Source organism: Argiope bruennichi, chromosome 3, assembly GCF_947563725.1.
Source record: "Argiope bruennichi chromosome 3, qqArgBrue1.1, whole genome shotgun sequence".
NCBI classification, from domain to species: Eukaryota; Metazoa; Arthropoda; class Arachnida; order Araneae; family Araneidae; genus Argiope; species Argiope bruennichi.
Genome location: NC_079153.1, coordinates 41,567,058 through 41,583,687, shown reverse-complemented (window position 1 = coordinate 41,583,687; position 16,630 = coordinate 41,567,058).

The following is a 16,630-nucleotide window of genomic DNA, read 5'->3' as shown; positions in this document are numbered from 1 at the left end:
TTGGTGATCTCGGAGAATGAACCTTCAACCTTTGTACAGCTGTTGTGGTGCCATCTACCCATAGCAAAACCAAAGTCGTCAGATTCATTTGACGCAGTAAACCAAAGTCGTCAGACTCACTTGACGCAACAACAAAAAAAGGCCGCAGCAACCCAAAGTCGTCAGACTCACTTGACGTAGCAACAGCAACCACTCACTCGCACACGCTCGCCATAACGCTTGGCGCTACTCAAATGGGTACGGCACATTAGAATCAACAGCTAATACATCACCATTCAACAACCATATCGTACATCTCACCTCCGACTCACTGGAGGGAGAGTGCGGTGAAAGCTTATAAGCCAGTTAACAGCTACGATACAAGAGTAATTGCTTTTGTATTGTGGTCATGTTTATCGGCTGCGAACCACAAGGTCCCAGGTTCTATCTTCGCTCAACACAATCCTCCACATTGGTGATCTCGGAGAATGAACCTTCAACCTTTGTACAGCTGTTGTGGTGCCATCTACCCATAGCAAAACCAAAGTCGTCAGATTCATTTGACGCAGTAAACCAAAGTCGTCAGACTCACTTGACGCAACAACAAAAAAAGGCCGCAGCAACCCAAAGTCGTCAGACTCACTTGACGTAGCAACAGCAACCACTCACTCGCACACGCTCGCCATAACGCTTGGCGCTACTCAAATGGGTACGGCACATTAGAATCAACAGCTAATACATCACCATTCAACAACCATATCGTACATCTCACCTCCGACTCACTGGAGGGAGAGTGCGGTGAAAGCTTATAAGCCAGTTAACAGCTACGATACAAGAGTAATTGCTTTTGTATTGTGGTCATGTTTATCGGCTGCGAACCACAAGGTCCCAGGTTCTATCTTCGCTCAACACAATCCTCCACAAGCAAAATCTGTTCAAAGGAAGTCTGTTTGGCTGTTCGATTAAAAGTTAAAACACTCATAACAAAACGAAGATAGCTAGATAGATAAAATTTGGCACACAGATTTAACTGTCGACATCTATTAAACTTTGAGTCAAAACCAAAACGTGTAGCTGTCTGTCGGTCTTAACTTTCAGAAACATGATAATTCAAAAACGCAGTGACTTAAATATATCAAATTTGGTGTGGGATTTTGTGACAACAATTGCAGTTTTGTGTCAAGTTTTTGTTTCAATCGGTTGTTAAAAGAGTGTCTAAAACACAAATTCGCTTTTTGGACATTATTAACGCATGCGGGTGATTAATCTCCAAATAACTCGCCAAGATTGGCCTGATAGATTCAGTAAAAAATCACGCCAGATGTTAATATTTCGTAACTATTGTACAGCAATGTCATGTAATGCGTTTACGGGCATGACAAGTTTATTACATACGAGAAAGTTTTGGGGAGATTATTTCCGCTGATTATTTTTTGTTATGAAACAAATGATAAAAATTCATAATTTTGAAAATTTTTAATAATATTTTTTTAAAAAAATTATTATGCTCAAAGCATGCTTTTGGACGTTTATAAAGATGCAATCCATAAAAGCAGACGATTTGTTAATAGGATTAATTTTGTCCATTTATACAAAATATCTACATCTCACTTCGCTTACAGCTTTACTATTGAGTTTAATGACCGATCCGAATTAATGTCTATTTTATTATTTCTTTTTTTAAAAGATAAATCATACACTAATATTTTAAATCATTAGAAAAAGAAAAATACAACGATGGAAATTATTATTTTAGTTTCAGGAAACAAACCTAAAAAAATATTTCAATGTAGGAATAATTTTATTTCAATTTTTAAAACAAATATTTGATGTATTCTGAGAAATCATTTAAAATTCACAATACTAAAAAATATCTATTTTTTGTGTTTTATATATTTTTTTGTGATTTACCTTTGTTTCGGAAAGTTAAAACGTTGATATAGTTTATTTTGATAAAAATTGTTTTACAAATGCAGAAACCCATTAAATACGTGGCTCTTTAATGATGAAAACATAAAGAAATATTTCGAACGATTCTTAATTTTTTTTTTTTTTAGAAAAATTCCAATCAACTTGCATTTTTCCAAATTTTGATTATTACCTTCAATATTACAATCTATTTCACTAATTTTTTATTTTCTGCTGAAAAGATTACAGAACAGGAAATTTAAAATTTGTTTCATATCATTTCTGTTTATTTATGCGATCTTGATATAAAGTTAAAAGTCAGTTTAATGAATTTCGGGTCTACCATAGTACTATAGCAAAAATGTCTTTATTATTTCATCTGTTTGTAATTGAATTCTGATAAAAAATCAAGAAATATGGAACAATTGCTTCTACACATACTGAATAATGACAAAAGAAAAAGATTTTCCCATTAAGACACAGAAAAATAATTTCCTTTATTGCGGTTTAGAAGGAATTAGAGGACTGGAAATTTTATTTCATGTCAAAATATTTACTCAAAACAAGAAAAACCTTTCGTTTAACATTGCTATTCTTTTGTCAAATTTCGATTGTTTAATCAGAATTTTATTTACTTGGATAGCAGTAAGAATACTATTGCGTTTCGTCATTTGGCATTAAATTCAAGAAAATCTTAGAAGGAACACATATAATTTTTTATTATTATTATGAATAAACTTTACAATTGAGCAATTTCATTCAAAAGAATAGAAAACTTAGAAGCGCATAAAATAAATATAAGATTATGATGAATAAATAAATAAAATTTTCGTCTTTTGCAAATAAAAGTTTCCTTGCCAAATTGTTCCAAAACACCTGCAGATCAAATTAGTTTTATATTTCTATAAGCAGAGGCTATGGGAATTCAGAGTTTCAAAAAAAGTGGCAAATAAAAGGTGTAGAGAACAAATGAAATTATTTGAAACCAAATTTTGAATTGCTTTCTTTAATAATTACGTTCCTGTCAGAACAAAGCGTTTTAGAATTTGGCTGTTGTCTTTGGCGTTACAATGACCTTCGAAGTATTAGTCAAGGTGAATGGAATCCACATCCGCTCGGCGAAGTTACTGAAACAGAAAATATGCGATTTGTATATCCATATCATGACAAGCACTTCAGATTTCGAATATCGTCATTTCATATAATGGAGGACAAGTACTGAGGCTGGATTTCTGCATCAGATTTGCTTGCGGCAAAACATTTAAAAGACAGACAAATTACCATAAGGTTCCCATTGTTGAGGGAAATGAATTGTTTTTGTATGAAAATCCTCAGATAATTCTTATTTTCGCAGCCCAAGTCAATATTATTCTAGTTAAGCTTTGCTTTTACTTATGCAAGACTGCGATACGGGATTAATAAAAATTCAGAGGAGTGTCAGTTGATAAAATAATATCGAATCATTGTTTTTATAGCAAATAAAAATAAGTAAAACTGTGACGGATGTCAAAGATGAATTCAGGATTTTTTTAAATATTTTTCAAAGAGTATTTTAAGCATGCGATAAGCATAGAGAGAAACTAATCATTTAAATATCCGGAATTTTAGTTCTAAGTTTTAAAATTCTGCTTAATAATTTATTAAAGAATAAAATATTTGTTCTGATAAAAATAAGTAAATTGATATTTCTTAGCTTAAAATATTTAAAAACGATTGATTCAGAGAATTCACACCTAATTTGCAGAGATGCAAAAAGTATTACGCTGTTTAATACTCATTTTGTAATTTATTTTTAATTTCCTTCGACACATTGTAAAGGAAATTTTATCAATATATTTTATAAATGCATTTTATTAATTAGGAATTGAATTAATTTAAGTATCAATAATTATTAAGATAATTTAAATTATAGTTCAAATCACCATATTTTTTCTAAAATTTCATTTTTTATATCATTGCTTTTTACAGTTTTTTAAAAATATTAATATATTGATTATTTTTTTTAAATCTTATTTTTTAAAAATTATTATTTTTTAAATTTTTAAGTAATTTCATGCTGCTGTCTTTTAAATCAAAAATCAATTTATTTCTTAAGCTAGCATTTTTGTATTTCAAAAATCGAATGCTACAGACACTTTGAATAGTTAGAACTCATATTGTTTCAATACACTTCGTCTACATAAAGTTTCCTAAGTTTATAAATAATAGCAATAATTATTTTTCATTGTTGCAGATGCCGATTAGTTTCCTCAGCTTGTCTCCGTACACTGTGTTTTTCTTTATTTTTCTGCTCTTTCTTTAACCATAAAAAGGGACATTGTTTGCCAATGGATTCGAAAGCTTTTGCGCATGCGTTAGGATGGGTTTAATTCGTCAAAATAGGGGAGACAGGAAAGATGAAAGGAGAGGATGTTTACATTTAAAAATAAAGTGAACTCGCATTACACATGGATTGAATTAAAATAAAATAATACGGTCAAAAACAACGCTATACTAAAATACACGTGAAAAAAATTGAATGAAAAAGTATCTAATAAGGCGGAAAATAAGGTCAAAGAATGACGAAGTATTCCGTAAATTTGTTCATCCTTCCGCGTCTCACCCCTTAGTGAGATATAATCATCGAAAAGTGGTCGTTTCAGGATACTGAAACGAACAGCATAAAGACCTTTCCTCAACAAAAAATCGGTAAAAGGAATAACGCTTGTTTATTTTATGGTTCAAATTAATATTAATTTTAATAATTATAAACGTATCTTTTCGCAAAAAATGAAACCTCTTTGATGCCTTGAGTGAGATACAATGTTGAAATATACAAAATTAATTAAATCGGGATTTTTTGCCTCGATAAATTAATGTTCCTATCTGTGCCTAGAGACAGATATTTCAAGGAAGTCTGTTACTTTAATATAAATGAAAGTTTTTAATTTCCTTTATTTTTCTGTTTTTTTAATTAATGTGCTGATATTAAATTAATTTAATGGCACTTTTTAATTAATATGCTAATTAATTCTGCTTTTTTTAATTACAACTTTTACAAGGCGTGTCTTATAATTAATATCATAATTAATTGATTTCAAATTTGGAATGCTGACCGTCATCAGCGACCTTCTTGATTGATTGCAATACAAAACAAAGAGTTAACATAAATAAAACAATTAGGAAAACTAAATGTGAGAAATTTTTTTTTCATTTATCTTTAATGAATTTACTGGACACACTGAACATAAAGGTAGATTTGATTTTTAAAAATGGAAGATGTGCTTTTCAAAAAAAAACTTATCCACAATAAAACTAAAGTTTAAAAGAAACAATAATTTTTCACTTTGATCCAATAGTTAACAAAAAAAGTTTTTCACAAAATTAAAAAAAAAAAAATCTAAATAAATAATCTTTCAAAACATGCATATTCTTTACGCCTTTGAACGAACGGTTTATAATATTCTAAGAATACGGGTTTAAAAATAATTGATTCGTTTTCAGTTTTAATTCTTGCATTTGGAATTCTCATCCCATAAATTTCTAGCTTAAGTTGACTGAATAAATCAAAAAATTAACCGAGATTTTATCTTGCTGTGCGTTACTATATAAAGAATCGAACTTCTCGCTTGATTAAAACAATAAGTTGAGATATACATCAAGTTTTAATTTATCATCCTTATGAAATAATTAAAATTCAAATGAATAAAAAATATTAGAGTGAACAACTCAAACATCCCGAACCTTCAAATAGAAATCTATTATACATCTCGAGTTCGTTCAAGCGTTACAGTTGTCTAATTGCCAACTAACCGATGTATTGTTTTGTACACATGCCATTCATAGAACGTAATCTTCTATACAAAGAACGTCAGTATGAATAGTATGTTAACAAAACAAAGGCGTGTGCTTCAATCCAAAGAACAAGTATTATCAAACAATAAAACATCGTCAATATCAATTGCTCATACCATCGTGGATTAAAAGCGTAATGCGGCTCAATTCTTCGTTCAACTCCAGGTTAATGCAAACACGTGTTCTTCATTTGTTTCAGGGTCAGAGTTAGTACTGAATTAAAAAAAAAGAATATAAACAGACGAATAAATAAAATTTGAATCACCTGCGCCTGAAAATACGTTTCTTTATTCCTATGTGTAATTCAAAGTAAATTTTGTACATCCAATTTAAGCTTTAAAAAATTAATTTATGAAGTAAAAAATGTAGAAATGATTGACGCGATTGAAATGATGTTGAAACTTTATTTATACATTAGAATTTGTTTTGCAAAGAAATTCGTTTGCTCAAACGCTTAATATAGTGAAATGACTGACGCCAAATCTTTTTTGACTTTCCAATGCTCTTGATAAATCGGGGTAAATCCAACGGATTCTTGGTAAATCCAGGGAGCACTAAAAAAGAACGCTTTGCAAAATAGTAAATAATTTTTAAATAGCTCAGATAAAAATACATAAAAATTGTCTTAGTTCACTTAAAATTTTAATAACTATGTGAGTTGCATGAGTCTGATTATCAGTAAATATTTTCTTAATTTTTAGAATAAACTAGACTCAGCTACCCTTTATTGATAGTAACTGCTGAAAACCCGACCATGAAAAAAAAAAAAGAATTAGCTAATAATTTTAAAATTTTCTCAGCTCTAATATTTAGGAGTGGATATTCATCCTTCATTGACAAAGAGAACTCATTTAATTACACGTTGCTCAATTTTCCAAGAATTTTCAAAAAATAACTGAATTGAATTAGATTCTCTTGTGCTGCAATAGTAAATGCAGATACAGTTGTGAGATTAACTGGATTTTGAATCCAGGCAAAATCTTTCATAATAACATTTTGAAAGTATATTTTTCAATCCACAGTGACAAACTTTGAATACCTATTTTTCAAAAATGTTTCGATTTATGAATTAAAAATGTTAGTAAAATTGTAAAAATTGTATAATATCTTGTCAGAAATTCGGGACATTCTTCTCCCCCTCCCCCCCCAACAACACAAACTTTGGAAAGCAGTGATTTAATACGTTTTATTTTCTTGGAATAATCGTCTGGTTAATATTCTTCATAATAATGAATTTTGCTTTTTAATTCTTCTCAGAGTCTTAAAGAAGCAAAGCTGTTAAGTTCCTCTTTTTCTCAACGGAAGAAATCAAACTTATGAAATCAGCTTAGTTGACTTTATAAAAATATAATTAAAATATAAAATTGACTATAAATTACTTTGACTAAAATGATTAATAAATCTAATTGTATGAATCTTAAAAAAATGAATGAAAAAAAGTTGTTTTTAAGTACAAAAAGTTGACATGTCTACGTTCAAATGACAGAAGTTCTTGCTGTTTCCTTAGAGATGTTACAGATACTATACAAATATAATTCTTTTTTTTTCTAAATACGGAGCTTATATAGAGGCTGTGTTACAAATCTTGAGAATTAAATCCTGTAACTAGAACTAAGGTGCTTTATTATCCAATAAATAATTTTATACCTTATCCTTTTGTATGACATAGTTATTGTATGATGCTTAAGTTTACTTTTTATGAGAGGAGACAAACAATAACAATATCAAGTCTGATCGATAAATCTTATTCTTAAATTACTTAAAAATGAGTAGGGAAACTTTTACGTTAGAATCAATAAGAATGGAAGAATGCTATCTTAAAATCTGATTTCCGTTTCCATAAGGTACCCGAGCGACTTGCCTTTGAGGACCGTACAGCAAAATTTATTTTTCATGACATATGGCAGGAGAAAAACACCGACTAGATGCCTGTAGTGACAAAAGATCACGGGTTTCAATTCCTCATAGCTTAATTATATCGTTGCTGATTCACGGTTTATATCTTGGCAATTACATAAAAATGTTGCAAGTCAAAAGTCACACACAGAAATACATTGAGAGTGTTTTCTATAAAAGCGCTTCGCAACAACAAATTGTTCTGGAAAATTTGATATAATAATAATATAACTTGACATAACAGTAAGTATTTGCATTGAATTCTAAATGATGGGGGAAAAAGTAATGTGATATGTTAAATTATCTTTCCACTTGCTATGAACTGATGACCGAGTTTAGGTGAGATTCTGACCTCAAGAAACCATGAATCTAAGGGTCTATTTGGGTCCTCCGATTAAATTAAAATATTTCCAGAAAATATCTATGATCAGTAGCTTGGGAACAGTTTGTAACCTTTTATAGGCTTCACCGATGCAAATGATGAAGGGATGTTCCATGCGGATTATGCTAAGTGTCGCAGTGCCTTTATCGTTTATGTCTGCTTTGAAGAACCTTTTGAACAATTCTATCACATTATTGGATCGCTTAGATTGACGGATATTATCCTATGCTGCTTAAAGGATATTATTAAAAGATCCATTCATGCACAATATCCCACATTCACCACAATCACAGAACTATGACATGAAAGAGATACACGAATGAATATCTCGATGATTCCCGACTTCTCCAAGCTTCGGGAGTTTCCATGAGGTATTTCAAAAGTATCCCACGACTTTGGAGTCTCTGTATATATTTTGTGTAGATTCATAATAGAAAAGGCAAAACAAAAGAAGAGATTTTAAAGATGTGAATTCGAACGTTTCTGGACTTAGCTTTTTCGTGTACTTCCACTTAAAAATATCATTTATTACTTTTGGTCAAAAATTATTTCGATTATGTAGCCAGCATTCTTGACTGGTATCGATTAAAATATTCTTGAAGCATTCGAAACTATCCTTTTCGCTACTGTTTTTAAGATTTCGTAACTTCGAAGTCTTTCCGGGCATCAAAACATAAAATATAATTTAAACTATTTTAAAATTCGAAAAACGTAATTTGCTGATATGATAAAAGTTCTATTTTTCTCGCACTTTCATAAATTAAAAAAAAACAATTTTATAAAATTTTCACACATTTTCTTAAATCTGCTCACAGATAAATTTCCCTTCGAAATGTCAACAGCTTAAAGTAATCACATCGAAGAATAACATTTTTTCCCTCTATGTGAGTTTTAATATGCTTAGGCGAATTAAAATATTTAAAAATACATATAATATTTTCTTTCACTTGAATGTTAAAGTTTCTATTAAAAATCGTTACAAATATGAGTGTTCTTTTGCATATTGTTATTACACAGTGAAGACACTCGAGCACGCGTTGAAAAATAATTCTCTATGATTTTAGTTCAAAATTTATTCCAATTTACGATTTCAAGACAAAATTTGGTATAAATGTCTAAAATGTTGAAATTAATCAAAATTTAGCTGCGATTGATTGTTTTTTCACATTTACAATAGTTTTTCTATGGATTCTTTACATAGAAAGAATTAAAACAGAGTCGGAATCACCATGTTTCTTCCTTACTGACAATGCCTATTAAGGTTATAATGTTCCACATCAGATATTCGATGCAGTTGAGCTTTCACTGACTGAACAACGTGAACAAATGGCCTCTGTTATTGCAGGACAATCTCGTTAATGTACTCCCATCAAGGCGGATCGTTATCCAGTTATTAATATTTCAAAACAAGCGGAAAGTAGTCCCGCAAAAGTAATTCCGTTTCGGTTTTATATAGGAGTTGCCTTTTGTGTGATTGTAACAAATTATTATAGGATGGAATCTTCCTTTGTTAATTCATAATAATCAATAAAAATTTTAAAAAATACTGGAAAAATGAAAATTTCTTAAAAACTATTTTTGCATGCTTTCTAGAAAACTACCCGTTTTCTTAATCTTCAAACTATAGCTTGCAGAGCATCTTAGATTCTTAAAAACTAAAATAAAACTCCAAGCATTTTAGAATTCCATTGGCTTGTTTATTCTTTCAACTTAACAGCATATTCAAAACATTGCCAGATTCCAAACAGTTTACAATTGATCATCAGCTATTATACAAAAAATAAACGAAATAATATTAATATAATATGTTTATCAAAAAAATCTTTTGCATTTACTTTTTAATAATATTTTAACTAAATAAAAATAGTAGCAGTTATAAAATGTCTGAAAAGGAATCGTCTGCTAAATGTCTATTAACAGATTTAGATTATGATATTTACCGAAAAATTATAGTTTCATAGCTATATTTAATGCTATAAGCACAGAAAATCTTAAATGTTAGACATTTAAACCTTTCATGTATTTTATATGTAATAAATTGTAATTTAAAAAACGCTGTAATTGAGTGGAATTCTCAATTACAGCGTTTTGAAAAATTTTTTCCCACTTCAAATATAATAATGACATTCAATTCCCAAGTCACTTTATAACTCAGAATGTATGAACTTTTCTCCAAATACAATTACAGTTGTTAATGCTGTAACATTTTGAAATTAAGTAATATTTTTTTAATATATAAATGGAAAACAAGGTCATGTGTCATTGAAACATATAAAAATACATTGTTATAAATACAATTATGGCTGCAATTACCGTAGCAATTTTGAGAATAATTATAGGGAACATTCGAAGTAAATGTTTCATGCAGAGCAATTGTAGCAGAATCCGCAAATGATTTTCTAAATACAGCAATGATTGCCAATTCATGTTTATTAAACAAGTCTTAGAATCAATTTAATATAATAAGGAAAATTTATCTGAACTGGAGAATTAATTTTGAAGTTCAGAGAAGAACTTTTTTATTATTTGATAGCACAATTGTGCATATTATTTTAGTTTTAAAACGGAAAATAATATTCCCGCCTTATATGAACTGTGCGGGTTATTTCGATGTAAAATGATAATCTGCAATGATGTTTATCTAATTGATGGTTGTTAAAAAGCTGTAAGAAAATTATATAAACATTATTTTTTTAAACTAGATATTAAAATGAGCCGTAAATTTTTTCGATTTTATTCTCTTTTTTTTACTCTTGGATAAATTTATAAAGATATGAAGCCCTGATTTATGTTCCAAAATACAGAAATGTAATAAACTTTAAAAAATGCAGAATAGTATTTTTAGCAAACTTTAGCTAAACAAATATTTTATTTCATTTACATTAGTATAATTCATGTTTCATTCATAAAAAAAAGTTATAAGGCTCTTCGTGTCATGGTATGAAAACAAAGTCAGAAAATTTTCTATACTTTAACTCGGTTTACTGCATTTGATCTTGCAAAAGCAAGAATTCATTCTAATTTTTAACATTTCCAGCAAATCTGCCTTGGTTAAAAAAATATTCACATAAAAAAGGAAAATCATCGTCTGACAAAGGTTTATTGCAAGTTCGTGATAGGAATTCTGGTCTCCACAAAATAAGAATCGTGTCCTTAGGTGTCTTGCTCTGATATAACAACAACAACAAAAAAGTCGTGTTTGTGCGTATTTTTCTCTCCCCCGCTCATTTGCATTTTTTTTTATCTTCTTTTTTTTCTGAATGTGTCCAAACAAAATGCCGGGGCAGACGATAGAGGAAGAACCGGCTGAGTGGCAAAAAAGAGGTGAATGCTCGCACAAAAACTTAACGCTCGATGGATTTTTCCAAGTTTCCGGCAAAAAAACAACGCTATCAACATGGCCACTTTTTGGTCCTCACGCGACGATGCGCTGAAGTGTCGGCCGTGTGCACTCATTCGTCCAAGCTAACATTTGAAGGGCCCTGCTTTGTGCGAAGGTCAATAGGCTGGAAAAAGTGAAGGTCGCCTGACAGATAGAATGAAGAAGGAACAAAACCCTAAGTCATGAAAATGTTGTAAACATGTGAAAAACAGAAAGTAATGAATAAAAACATCTTGTATTCTTTTCCTTAGAGGGTTTGATAAGCTTATTGTAATATGATTTATACAATACGATATTCAACTGAATGTGGAGTCTGTACCTTGGAAGAAATAAAGGTATCTTCCAACGATCAAAGCATATGTGTGGAAAAGGCCAGTGCACACACTGAGTTTTTTGAAATGATAGTAATTTTGATTCCAGTCATTTTGAAAAATCGTAAACTTGGAATCTGGTCAGACAAGGACATTGGTCTTTCTTACCTTTATCATTCTTTTTGCTTTGAAATACCATGAAATTTCAAAATCAGACTAGTTCACTGGCCTATTTTAGACAAGGTACACATTTAAAAAATATGTTATAAGGAATATCCACGAACAAACTGCTATTGCAACTTTTTTATTTTTATTTTGATCCATTTTTACAAATTTCATTGCCTTTCTTTATGCTTTTGCAAGATTAAATTCACTGTATAGAGTTAAGATATAGAAAATTTTCCAATTTAGTGTTTGTAGCATGATGCTAAATTCTTGAAACTTTCTTCATGAATGAAATATGATGAGCTTCTCTTCTTCTATGATGTAAGTAAAATAAAATATTTGCCAAGTTAAAGCCAAGGATGATATTCGAAGTTTTCAAAAAATCTTCTTTACAGGCTGGTATATTATTGTTAATTGTGACATACATGGTAAAAAATTATTCAAAACGTTGGAGCTTAGAGCAATTGGTACTGTAATCACACTTCTTAGATGGTATGTACTTATTAATAAAGGAGGCTTCAAAATTTTAATTAAAAATTTATTCGAAATCTTAATATTTTTTTCCTTTAATATCGTGCTATTGAATGTCCCTAAATGTCACAAAACTCATTTTTATATCACATTAACATTCAAAATAAGCTTTTCATTGATACCAGTTCTACTACCGCAATATTTTTCTCTATTTTTAATACATTAAAAAATATGTTTAAGTACTTTTGCAACAACACTTTTAATTATTTTATTTACTGAATTTATATTTACACGAGTTGCGATGACATAAATAATTTTTTCGTGTGTTTGTGTGCACTTTATCGTTGTTATATCATTAAGAGAAAATTTTAAAAATAAGGAAATATAAAAGAACAAAGTTTTTAACATAGACATGCTACGTTGTTTCGGAGTTTTGGTTCGGCTCACTTTTAAATTATTTCTTTCTTAATTTCTGCTGAAACGTTTTGAATATAAACCAGTCTTTAATTTCCCTATTCAGAGGGTTATTTTAAAAACTAAAAATAACTTTATGTGAATTAGCATTCAGTTTTAATTTATATTCTGGATACTTTTTTTTAAATTTTTATTTGTACTATTTAAAGTTTAATTGTTTTACACTTTTTATTTATTACTAATGACCCAAATACCTTTATTGTGAAGTAATACGAAAACAATACTTTTGGATATTTTTAAGGCTTTTGCGCATTTTTGCAATGAAAACGTATCTTGTTTGTCCCTTCTGAATATCACATTTTTTATAAATCATTAATAAATTTGCTATTACAAATTACAATTTTTCTTATTTGAATTAAATCTATTCGAATTACGTATTAATTAAAAAAAATATTTACAGCACTCATGTTTGTATATATTTTTAATTTTTTCGTGTATTAATTTCATCAAAACTTGAAGCATAATTTCTAATATATTTTTAGCATATGAAGAATGTTTCTTTTCTTTAATCGTTTATTATTACAACACAGTTTTTCAATAAAATGTTTGTTCATAATAATTCAATCCGAACTAAATGATTTAAAATCTGAGGATTAGCAATGTTGTTATTAACTTTCATAAAAAATATCTTAAAACAGACGATTAAATAGCTTTTATGAAAAATATTGGACTATGACTATCCTATCAGAATTATATTTGGATTTGATACTTACCATAAAGTTTTTCGAAGTTTTTTTAACGATAAAATAAACATATAGAATATGATTATTAAATTTACGAACCACTTAAGGTCAATACAATCAATTGTAGGTTATATTTTTTGAAATCTTAAAGAAAGAAAGTTAATATCTTCGGAAGCTTTTAAGTTTGGTTTTATTTACAAATTGGTTAATTAACCACAAATCGAAACTAAACTAAAATAAGCAAATTTTGGTTTTATTTTGCAAAGACAACTATTTCTCCGTTCAGCTTTTAACAATATTTGTTTTTTTTTAACTATGACAATGTTAATTAGCTGGATTCTTTAATGTAATGTGTCCTAAGATATTTTTTTTATCTTCATTCGAAATGTTCTAAAAGGGTTCCAAAGGGGACTTAGAATTACCAAAGCTGACTGACACTAGTCATTTTTTATGTAGCAGGTACTCACTAAGAAAGGCATTTTTAATATTTTAAAGAGATTTTATATTAAAAATAATAAAAAATTTAGTTTCCCTTCAACAAGTTCGAAGCATATTATCGCACAAAAACCATTTTCACATCACCTGAAAATTCGATAGCTTTTCCGCGATGCCAGTTTGATTTTCTTATAATTTTTTTCCTAATACAAATAAATTTTTGGAAGTATGTTTTATAACATAACTTTTATTTGTTTTTTAGATATGTTTATACACGCTCTCTGGCAACGATATTAAAAATCAATATTTTTCTTGCACATGTTTTCATTCCTATAAAATAATAAATTTCAAAAATTATATAAACACAAACAAATTAAACCTAAAATATTATCATGCTAGAGATTCGAATCCCCAGTAACTATTTTTAATGCTGTTTCCAGAATGACTGTTGTAAAACAGATATACAATTTTCGTTTGATATCAATCATTTTCAAAACATTTAAAAAACAAATAGAATCAAGAAACTCATATTGACATCTTTCAAGAGAATATTAATTCCAATGAAACTCTATTTTTAGGAGTGGCTTACTTATAGCTTTCGACTGTGATTGTTCATATTTACCAAAATGGAAAATAAATATTATTACAATAATATTATTGTTAAATTGTAAACGTGCTTTGTTTATTTAAAATCACTTAGTTTGAATAATGATATGAATTAGTTTTTCTGTAATATATTCTGTTCTTCAATGCAATCAAATTTAAGTTAAAGTGAAAATCAACTTATAAGGGAGTTTACAGCTAAGGTGGTGTTTTTCTCCCCTTGTGAAGACTGAAAACACGTTTCTTTGTCGCAGCTGCATTATGCAGTTATTGAAAATTTTTATCTTTAGATTTTGTAAAAAGGATTGTGAGTTTGTATGTGCGCTGCGTTCTCAAGGTAGACCGTTTGATCTAGAGCTAACAAATTTGGCACATACATATTTTGGGAGATAGAAATGTGAGTCTCGGAGCTATTTTTTGAAAACTTAATTATAATTGAAATTAAATAATTAAATAAAATTTTGGCTTCATTTCGCAATAACATTCGAAAATATTACAATACAAAAATAATTTTTGCATCAACTTAAAATTCAAAAAATTCTCTTTCAATGATATCAATTTTTTTGCCAAATAACTAACATTTTTCTATATTTAATCAATTTTAAAAAATATTTTAAACCGTATTTTTCTACACGTATCATCGGAATTCTGAACGAATGTTGCCAGTTATGACAGCATTCCTGACGGTAATGGACCGGACTCTTCCGTTCTTAATATTATTCTGAAGTAGCCAGTAGCATCAAGTTGCATAAAAATATTAGATAAAAAATTTTAGTGACGTTAATCCAGGAGGATCAATTGGTCACCTAAAAGCAATAAAATATGAAAAAAAAATATTATTAATTTTAAATTTTCTGGCATGAACATCTATTTGCTTTCTTTTCAAGTACATTGACATTAATGCAACTATTAACGTCTCCTATGATGCGTTTCCGTTATACTCATGCCGCGAAAGAAAGGGGAGAAAAAAAAACTGTGACTGGATCTCATTAGTTAGAAAAGAGTATCATATTTTGCGGAAGATAAATTTAACAGCTGCATAGCCCTTATGTTTTTCTTTTTACTTTGTTTAGAAAAGTAAATGTCTGTTCGTGTGGAAAAACAAATGCATATACAAACAATAGATAATTTTCTATTGCTTGAAAAGTGAAGCTGACATTTAAAACACACACACACACACATTTTCGTCTATATATGCAATTACAAATTAGAGACAATGTCAAAAATTGTATAAATTCATTTGTTACTGCATTCCCGTATTTCCAATTATGCAGAACCCCTGCTTAGTACGAGAGTTAGGATATTCATTTTAAAATTTTATTTACTGGCTTTATGTATAATTTACATATATATGATATATTTTTATAAGAGCAAAATAGACACTAATTGTTATTCAGTGTTTTATTTCTAATTGTTTTCATGTAGAGAGATCAAATGTTTTGATATATACATATTCTTTTTGCTATAATTTATTTTGAAATTAGATGTGAATTTGAAGACAAATTGACATTTGCATTTTAACTTTTTACCTCAGAATCAACAGGGATTAGGTTACTAAGCACCTTAGTCAATTCGTTATCTCAATTTTCTAAATAAAGGTACAATTGTTGTTCTTCTAACTCATCAAAACGCAGAAACGTTCCTGCTAATACATAAATTAAAATATCTCCTACAATACAAGTTTAAAGGGCAGTTTCTTTTCCTTTTGATTAATTCTTTTTTCATATTAAGAGTACTTTCTGAAATTCTAGAATAATGCTAAAATTATTTATTTAAATGATCTATTAATTCGCTGGAAAGTGCCCGTGGTTGAGGCAGACGAGGTCTGCAAGGGGCCGTTGTGCTCATGAAGAAAATCTACAAATTAATCTTCTAACATTAATCCTCTACGACAGCTTCTAACATTTTGATCACCAAATGGCTTCGTTATCTAGTAAATAAATTTTGACAACTCAGTTTATAGTGGTTAAGAAGTAAAACCTTAAACTTTGACAAAAATGAAAGCTTCGATTGGGAGTCTTAATTTTTAAGAGGACATTTTTATCAGAAATATATACAATGTATAACATAGATACTTTTATACGGGAAAATAATTTTGAAAAATCAG